This window comes from Ixodes scapularis, unplaced genomic scaffold, assembly GCF_016920785.2.
Source record: "Ixodes scapularis isolate PalLabHiFi unplaced genomic scaffold, ASM1692078v2 PGA_scaffold3__209_contigs__length_174095766, whole genome shotgun sequence".
NCBI lineage: Eukaryota > Metazoa > Arthropoda > Arachnida > Ixodida > Ixodidae > Ixodes > Ixodes scapularis.
In genome coordinates, this window is record NW_024609868.1 from 170,624,956 (window position 1) to 170,635,362 (window position 10,407).

General features: G+C 41.0%; 1 pseudogene; it reads right to left on the bottom strand.

Annotated features, from left to right (window-relative positions):
- Nucleotides 1-9,228: 9,228 nt before the first annotated feature.
- Nucleotides 9,229-9,825, bottom strand: LOC120843498 (annotated as a pseudogene).
- Nucleotides 9,826-10,407: the final 582 nt, after the last annotated feature.

The window sequence follows — 10,407 nt, forward strand, 5'->3', positions numbered from 1 at the left end:
CTAATCCTAGTATTATTTCGTTTTTGTAACTTCACACCAGGTATTTTAGTATTTTGTCCTCAAAGCCACTGCAGGGACTGGACTACGTTAGCAGACACCTAGTGCCAAGGTAACTGATTACCGTGGAATAAGACTGAGTATATACACGGTGTCACAAAAAAATGTCAGAGTTTTTTTTTTTTTTTTTTTTTTTTTTTTTTTATACCGCAAAAGTAAACTAGGCATCGACGAATGCTCATTGTCCGCCCAAAGGTAGTGCTAGAGGTCACAACCAGATGCCAAAGTTTCAGCCCGATCCGATACCTTAATCAAAAGTATTAAGTGATTTTCTGAAAATTTCAATGGAAAACTGGCAGCCGGTGGAGTTTTCGAATACATAGGGCTTTATGGCACCAGAAACTGAAAACGGGCGAAAATGGGCTCTATTTTCCCATTGAAATTTTCAGGAAATCACTTATAACTTTTGAATAAAGTATCGGATCGGGCTGAAACTTCGGCATCTGGTTGTGACCTCTAGCGCTACCTTTTGGCGGAAAACGAGCATTCGGCGACGCCTAGTTTATTCTTGCGGTAAAAAAGAAGGTGTACATTTTTTGCGACACCCTGTATATATCGCTTGTTGCCCATCACCGGGCACACGGTCTCTTATGACTTGAAATGGCAATAGTTTTCTGATTACACAGTTTCATAATTGTTCTAGAATTGGGCTTAGTCGCTGGAAACGTAATAAACGCTGGACTACTCACTAACATCTTATCATCGCTTCAGATCCCGAAAGATTGCGGCAGCTGTAATGTTAAATCACGAAGCAAAAGTCCCGAACAAAATAATCTACTATCCGTATTTCTTGAGCTGTAAGGGACTATGCGGAGCGCAAGTTCGTCTGCTTCTTTTGCCGGGATTGTGGTGACGTCAGAACGCCGAGCTTCGATTGGTTCTGAATGAAGGATAGTGGGCAGACTTCAGGGCAGCTTGTTTTGACGTCTACCCACTACCCTTCAATCAGAGCCAATCAGATCTTGGTGTCGTTCTGACGTCACCCCAAACTCCCGCGCAACAACCATACGACTTGCTCTCCGCATAGAGATGTCAGAAACGTCTGCAACACAAAACTACCGGGTGAAAAAGGGTTGATAATGGAAGCCGGGGATTTACAGAAACTAAACAAAAAGGGTCACGCAACACATCACTTCACAATTGTCCGCTCTGATTAAATGAGTGTTCCTCGGATCTTCGTAGCCATACATCTAACCTGCGTAAACAATGCACACTTTTAGTAAGAGGAAGGTTACATTTTATCCGAATCATTATAATACCATCTTAATGAAATTGAGCAAATTATGAGCGCCGTCTTAGAAACTTTTATTTAATAAGAACCAGAGAAACCTATTGAATATTTGCCGATGCTAATGTGCACTTTCCAGATTGAAAAACCCAATCCACTTATAACGATACCACATATAACAATTTACCGCTTATAATAATCAGTTTCTAGATTTTATATACTAGAAATAATCAGTTTCTAGTCCAGATACAGCGAAAATCGGTTATAACGAATGAAATTTCGGGTTTTCTCATTATCGTTGTAAGTGGGTTGCACTAAATGATCTACGTGTTTCCTATATTAAAAAAGCCATATTATACGGCGTCGGAGCATCATACTTACTAACGCTGAATTTAATTGACTCTCCCCTTTAAAGCGTTCCGTAGCCTGTCAGCTTAGTTTTAAAGAATACATTTGAATTCGGCGTCAGATTTTGATATTAAAAAGGAAAGGCTTTTTGTCTATCTGTCTTCAATCTGTTTGGGTTGTGGGCATTAAAGGGATACTACAACGAAATTTCGGCGCTCATTTTTTGGTCTATATGTGTTCAAAAAAGCAGCATCCCACCGAACATACCAATATCTGGTTAAAAAAGTCACGAAAAGGAATTTTAAAACGAATTAAACGATCAGCAAAGAGCCCCTGGTGGATGTCGCTAACGCCTCGCTTGTAATGCCCGTCTAGGAACCTTGACAGCTAGTGGCGGAGGTTGTCTCGTCTCCGGCCACGACGAGAGAAGAGGGGCAGGAGAAACTCCCCTGTTCCCGAGAATGCCTTTTGTGTGTCGCAGAAGTCGCTATTGTCCCCCTACAAGATTACAGAAGATTATCCCGTCACTCAAAATTCATACAAAAGCAGCCGCTTCGGTGGCTGGAACGACTAGGCCATCCTCTCGACGTCAGCCTCGCCGTAGCTTTGCTCGTCTTGAGACGACCTACGTCACGATTGCGTTGGATGTCACGTGGTCTCCGCTGGGCCATCTCCGAGCTCTTGCCAAAGTGGGCCGTTTATAGCGAAAAATACAGCCACCAGGCTCAAACTACAAACGTGGGATTGTCATTTACGTATATCGTGTATCATATTCAACCTATTTTTGAACACGACGGGAATATTGTAAATTTCGTTAAAGTATCCCTTTAAAACGTATCTATAACGGGTGAAAATAGATTCTATATAAAATTTAAACGATGCCGCGATTAATGTTCTTCATTCAACGGGAAAGGATTACATCACCACCCCTTTTTAACATGGTGCGAAAAAGCGCAAATGATTAGGAAGAAAAGAAGGGGACAAGACAGAGCGCTTACTTACAAATGGCGTGTATTGAAGGAATAAGAAAATGGTTTTAATGCAAGACAGTGTTAAGTAGGCGCTCTGTTTTGTCCGCTTCTTCTCTTCCTACTCATTTGCGCTTTTTTTTTCACAGCACGTTTAACCAATTAGCCCACCAGTTAATTTCAATACGGCATATAACAGACTACATTAAAAAAATATTTATGCACTACAAACATTACAGACATACATACAAAACTATATTTATAAGTATCCATTCCCTTTAATGAAATATCAATATAATACAAATTTGCTGTATTTTTTTTTACCAAGGATAGTTTTTTTGGTGCGTGTGCCTGCTGGGTGACGAAACCGGTAGGCGGTATGCACTAAGAGCATTCACACTCATCTGTAGAAGAGCGTAGCTCGCCAAAAAATTATTCTGATCGTTATGATAATAAACAAATAGACATCGTACGTCAAGCGATGGCCACACAACAAAGATGAAAACATTATATTGACTTAAGAGCGCGTGAGTTTTCTAAACAAACTTTAGAGTTTATTTTGTGTTCTTGGGAAGATTGAGCAACGCTTGTAATATCCTTTCTTACTCTCAGTGCACAGACGTTTTTGCTAATTACTTCACAAACATTCGTATCATACTAGGGGGGAAATGTCTGATTTTCCTTCTCCAGGATGCTTTCGCGTAGCTTGCTTATGCAATGATTGAGCGGTTCAATCTCCTCCTCTCGAACGCAGCGGTTTCCAAGAAAGTCAAGAAACGATTGCCTTGTGTTTTATTGAGTAATGCGCTGTTTCATAAGAACATTCTTTCGCGTATTTTTGTCTACACTTTCACCTACCAAGAAAGTCCCTTGAATAAAATCCAGGCTTTATTACTCTACTTGGGAATCGTTTACTGTTGGCGTAGGAATTTTTTACTTCCCCAGCTTTTGCTTCAGATAAGTTTTCGTACAACTAAAAATGTTCCATACCCTCACAAACCCACTTGTTTGTAGCTGTATTTCCCTTAGCTATGAAAATCTGATGGGTATTCTAAAAAGCACGTTTTGTACTGCGTCTACAAGGATAGTTTGCAGCATGCCATGCTTTTAAAGGGATTCACGGTTCCCAAACATTTTTCCGTCAATCCTTTTTTTCCTGCGTTTTTTTTACTAAATATCTGCAGAGGTTAGGTGAGGTGGCCTATGGAGAATTTTAGCTCCCCCGCTAAATTTAGCTTGATCATTATTAAAGATGAAGTGTGTTCTTCACTCTGGAATTGAGTGTTTATCGTCTCCTAAACAAAATGCAACAATTGCTCTTTAAATACTACGTAACATGTATCATAAATCTCCAAAGATAAAAATCGCTCTTGTTTTTTGTTTTTTTATTGGGGGGGGGGGGGGGGGGATGAGTTACCACCCGGTAAGTGTTTTCGACATTTTCTCAACACTAAACGCCAGCTCCAACTTGACCGATAAAAAATTATAGGACTGCACATTCATTGGGGGAGTGTAATCATTAAGTGAGTGAACTGTATTTAGTTATTTAAAGGGTTCATTAATTTTATGGCGAGGCTCGTGGGACTGCTATATTAATGAAAAAACAATATATATAAAAATATACATTTGCGGAGCGAGAAAACTCTATATTGCATCGCATTAGTGGCAAAAGAAGAGTATATTTCAATGAAGACATTTTATTTATTTTCTTGATTTTCTGGGCATACATATAAATTCAATGGATTGATCCGAGAATCAAAAAAGAGGGCTCAAAGAAACTTATTTACCACATAAACATTAAACTGCCAGGTGCAGAGTACCATTCACGTAACCAAGAGCGAGATATGTGTTTTACGAAATAAATATTAGTGAAGGTTGGTTCCTTTCTTACGATTGAGTAAGGGACCCGATGACTGAGAACGTAGATGGTCTGCGGATGTTGGTGGTCTTAAAAATGACCAACAGGACTCCACCAAGGAGAGAAAAATAAAAAGAAACATCTATTTACGGTGCATATCAAATCGTTGCCCGACCGATGTCCTTCACGCTCCTCGTGCCCCTCTTTTTCTTCTTTCTTCATGTCTCCTCGAGCCACAGCCACGTCGCTCACTTTAAAGGGCCCAAGAAACGAATTTTAAGTTATAATATACCAGTTTATATTGAGATTTTACTAATAGCACATCGTTCAGTGGGCCAAAAGAAAAAACGTAGAAAGTAAAAAGCCTGACTTTCGGTGCGAAAATCTGAAAACACTGCGGACTATTTCGTACCTCCTTCCCTTCGTAAGCTTTCTGCCTTTTCACTGGGATACATCCGTGGACCCCACAGCGCGTCACCGGCTCCAAACGCACGTCACACGACGCCGGAATTCGCTTATTCCCTTCACCCCTAAGTTGACATTGTGGTGGAAGCTACGCGCTTGCCGGACCAATCAGCCGCCTCCCTTTCATTGCCTGACTTCATTCACTGCGCGTGGGTATGCGCGAGAGAGCGAGATCACGTGGCAAAAGTGTGGCTGCCTCAAGAAGCACGTAGCTTCCACAGCACTGTCAGCTTCGGGGTGAACGGGGTGGGGAAAGCAACTTTTGTCTGAATTTTGAGCGACGGGCTAATCTTCTAGGGGGAGAATGGATATGACCGGATTACACAAACGAGAGTCCGAGCAAGAGGGGACTCCCCCTTTCAGTCTTCTTGAACTGTTTGGTAGAATGCGCGATTTATGAGTTCAGGAAGAAATTCAAACAGGAAAAAGTTGGAAAAGCGTTTTATGACTCCTTTAAAGTCATCACTGAGCGAAAAAGAAAGACGACACCGAAACCCTGCGCATGTCGCGCCTTTCGATCTACGGTTGTCGCTTACGTTGACCTTCACATTACGGAATTGTAGTAGACCGTTTCCGCAGCCCGCTAAGCACCCGGATAGCGCTCCGTAATCCGTCACAAGACCTTGAACTATGCAGACAAGGCTGGCGGCGCGCATGCGCAGCTGCGGCGTTTTCTTCGGGGATACCGTAGCGGAGACGAGAAACGGTCTACTACAACTCCCTATTATGTACTTAAAGGAGCTGTGCAACGATATTCAGTTGGAATGTTTTTCACTATACACGAGCTTACTGGCATTTGTGGGACTCAAGAAAACTCGCAGGCAACGCCTTTGGCCAAGAAACTCCATGGTTCCGGTGTCATTTCAAGGACAAAAACGATCATTTTCATTCAATCTCTCTTTTCCGAAACTTGATGACATAACGTGAGGATCTCAGTACACCCCAATGGCGATATTTGAATGCGGTTCATAGATTGAACCCGACAGTTGCGTGGGCACTCGATTTGGGCTCGTAATAATTACTAGCTCGAGAAGCCTTAGGGTACTGGCCCTTGTCCAATCGCTGCAACGACGACAATAGCTGAGCCATAACAATGTCTGAAACTCAGCGCGTGTCCTGTGCTTTGCCAACCCTAGCGCATGGCTATGATCAACATTGGCGGCATATAATCGGCTCCAGATCGCGTGGCCACTTGCTCTGGCTGCAAGTTGAGGGGGTGAACGCTGCTCGTTTTTCTTTAATTTTTTTCTGGGACTTCTATTGCGTGAAGTGAAATACGAACGCGTGTTTCATAGGTCATTAACGACAGGGATCTGTTCTAAGCGGTATTTGCGCAAAGTACAAAGATTGTTGCATCGCCCCTTTAAACATAATAAGGTATAACGAGCTTCAAACAAATGAAAGCCGTTTACAACTCCCTGTAACGCCGAATTAGAGCGCAGCTGTTGAGGAGGAGGAGGAGGCTATGCCCCTCCTCCTCTCCTGCTGACCCCTCATTTAGAGGAAATTTTTCCGCTAAATTTAGCGGAAAACCTTTCCCCTAATTTCAGCGGGGAAATTTTTTTCGCTAGATTTTTTACACCAAACTTGGCGGGGAAATTTTTCCGCTAGAGCTAGAGGGAAATTTTTTTCGCTAAATTTAGCGGAGAATTTTTCCCGCTAAATTTGGCGGAAAATTGTTTCCGCTTAATCTAGCAAAACAATTTCCCCGCTAGATTTAGTGGGGAAATTTTTCCCCTAAGTTTGGCGGGAAAACTTTCCGCTAAATTTGGCGGGGAAATTTTTCCGCTAAATCTACCGTGTAATTGTTTCCGCTAGATTCAGCGAGGAAAATTTTTCGCTAAGTTTAGCGGGAAAAGTTTTCCACTAAATTTCGCGGAGAAATTTTTCCGCCAAATTTAGCGGGGAAATTTACCCATCATGCACCGCGCGGTTACCCCGACGCCGACGCCGCTCAAGCCGGAAACGGGCACCTAAGAGCTGCGCTCTAAAACCAAAGAAGAACGGAGCATTACTGATTCCTCATTACTTTTAACGTAGGCACTAAAAACACACAAAATTAAAAACAGCACAAAACAAAAAAAAGTTCAGCACTCTCAAATGCTTTTATAAATTTCCATACACGTAAAGCTTATCGCAAGTATATTTTATAAAGAATACGGGTGTCAAATAAAATGTAATTATTTTATATTGGTCATTTCTCCAACTAATATTGAATAACATTGTCAATACCCCTGATATTAATTTATGTTGAACATTTTCTGGCATTTGGTTCCTCCAGCCGGGTAAACAGTTAAGTGAATGGGTTTCTATGTGAGGAAGATAACTTATATTTTCTTTTTAAAAACAATTGCCACTTCGTTACCCGCATAATAGTTACACAAAAAAGTGAGAAAGGAAGATCGAGGATTGTGCTTCGGTTGCTTGCTTCGTTTCCTCTCAGGAGTTTGTTCCCATCTTCCCGACCCCACACCTTGCCTACTGGGTGCTAGTTCGAAGCCTTAGACGTTCAATCTTTGCCGATATTGCCCATTATTCCGGTAATGTCTTCATCTATTCCTGACCTGGATCTTGGTCTCAAACAGCATCGCCCTACTGGTCAGCCCTGACGTTAAGCTGTTCCGCCTTCTGTGTCGAGTTGCACCACCCAACAATTGATGGAGGCACTTCTACGTCGTCTCTTTGGACAGCCAGAAATGCAAGGTTTCATCAGTCCAACTTCGTTTGACACGATAAGGCTGACCAAAGCCAGTCTGTCAAATTCTTTTGTCCTTTTCGTTTGTGCTAGAAATCTAATGTACTGCTTTTTACGTAACGATATATTTATTTATTTTATCGTATTATACCCACAGACGTGTCTTAATTTATGACTGCAATATTGTGTGTAAATTATTGATCTCTGGAGGTGTAGAAAATAATAATGCTCCCACTACAAAAGAATTTTTTTTACTAAAATTAGGCGGTAAAACTTCCATACGCAGTGAACTTCCTGATCTGAAATCATTTCAGGTTAAGCCAGAATAGGATTATCATTATATATAAAAGGTTAACTAAAATATGAGCTTTTGAAGAAACAAAAGTGAAAAACATATCGAATTATTTCTATCTAACAGAAGCTTTTCTGCGTTTGAGAGGACTATCACTCTCCAAAACCATAAAATAGTCGGTCTGGAAAACCAGCTATTTTGTCCCTAACAGCTTAGCCGACGGGGTTTCTGAGGCTGTTGATGAAACTGATGAGCTGTGAACAAGTGCTATTACCACTTATGTGCTAGCAAATCGATTAGGTGGGTCAAGCACATCCATTACATGGCTGCACAGACTTTAGAAGAATGGTGGTAAAGGTCAGTTATTACGTTCTTTCAGAATTTCACCGAAACACAGGCGGTTTTGCAAAATGCCAAATGACTTAAAGGCACCAAGATTCATCTTTCCCCATGTACTTTAACTAAACGAAGGCGTTTATGGGAGACGGCAAAAGCTCACAAGAGTGCAGGAAAAAAGGCGTTGCTTAATAATGATAAACTTCGAGTTGATAATGACCTTTATATATCGGACGAAAATAGTAACACTTGAGTTAAACTCCTTGCTCCTACCCCGTCTGACCAAACCGACTGACATGACGCCCACGCCGTTAACAAAAATCTTTGAATTCTTAATTTAAATGGTCGAAGCATTTCGGAATAAGTTGGACAAGCTTCAACAGGTACTCTTAAGCTATGGTTCACATATTGCTGCGATTACTGGGACTTGGCTAGATGATCATATTAATGTTGCCAATGTAATTTCTTACTCTCATAAAACATTGCGGAGAGACCTCCCTTTCTGGGGGGTGAGGGGGGGTGCTCTCGGCATTGGTATGAAAGCCTAGGTATGAAAATTGGCTGCTCGGGTTACACCCTTATTTTATATGCTGTATACAGGCCTCCTAACTCTCCGCCATTTTATATGTATAAGTTGCGGGATCTTATATCTATTCATCGAAATCCTAAGATTTTCATAATTGGTGATTTCAATCTTCAATTGTCGACTGGTATAAACTGTCTACCAGATCCTGTCAAAATGCCGATGTGTATATTGACACAATATTTGCTTATTTATTTATTTATTTATTTATTTATGAATACTGTTCACCCCAAGTATGGGGCTTTAACAGGTGTGGGGTATAGAAGAGCACTGAAACATACAACATCAGGACTACAATACAGTACACATTCAGCGACATTCACTTAAAAAAAATAAAGGGGCTGAAATAGCACAAACATTCAATATATTATATAGCACTCAACAAAATGAACTCTCAGCACTCGAAATCTTTAACGAAGTTTCCAAAAAATATTTAACTACTATTTATCATTCCAAACCAGTCATATTCAAAAGGGCGCTCTCAAAATCATCTAAACAGTCCAATGACAATATATTTTGTGGGAGATCATTCCAGTTTTTCACAGTTCTAGGGAAAAAAGAAAACCTATAAGCGTCAATATTACATTTGGGCACTTCAAACTGATTAGTGCTAACGTATCTGAGTTCTCTCGATGCGCGATGTGTTAATCTAGAATCCGGGTTAATGTTATACAGGTGATGAGAAAACATAAAGAAAAACTTTAGTCGAGCAATTTTTCGACGGACAGAAAGAAAGGGGAGGTTGAGGCTGTTCAGCATATCTGTGACAGAATCAAGTCGCTTGTATTTGGATAGAATAAATCGCGCCGCCTTCCTCAGAACTTTTTCGAGTTCACCAATTTGATTTTTTCTATAGGGGTCCCATACCGATGCAGCGTACTCCAAGGTAGGCCTAATATACGTTGTGTAGGCCATTAACTTCACTTTAGGCGGAGCACTGGCCAGATTCCGTCTTAAAAACCAAAGCTTTTTCATTGCTTTGTGACATATTTCATTTATGTGCTTACTCCAACTTAAGTCTTTAGAAAGTGTCACACCCAAGTATTTAAAACTGTCAACTTCAACCAAAGGACTCCCATCAAGCTCGTAAGTAGAAGAAAGAACATTCTTAGTTTTGTTAGTTATTCGTGCGAAAACCGTTTTTTGTGTATTAATTTTCATCTTCCATTTCGAGCACCAGTCCTGAATAGACCCAACAGATGCACTTAATCTGCGCTGGTCGTCTTGCTCCTCGATTTTTGAATATACCAGACAATCATCCGCAAATAGTCGCACAGTAACCCCTTGATTTATTTCCGCCGCGATATCATTAATGTAAATTAAAAATAATACTGGCCCGAGTACTGACCCCTGGGGGACGCCCGAGGGCACTTCAGATTCAATTGAACGGTCACCGTTAACCTCTACATACTGCACCCGATTAAATAAATACGCCCTGATCCAGAATATCACGTTCTGATTTACACCATGCAAAGAAAGTTTATGAAGTAGTTCAGTGTGTGGTACTCTATCAAACGCCTTAGAAAGGTCAAGGCATATCGCATCAATCTGTCCTCTCTCATTAGAAGAAGCTGAAA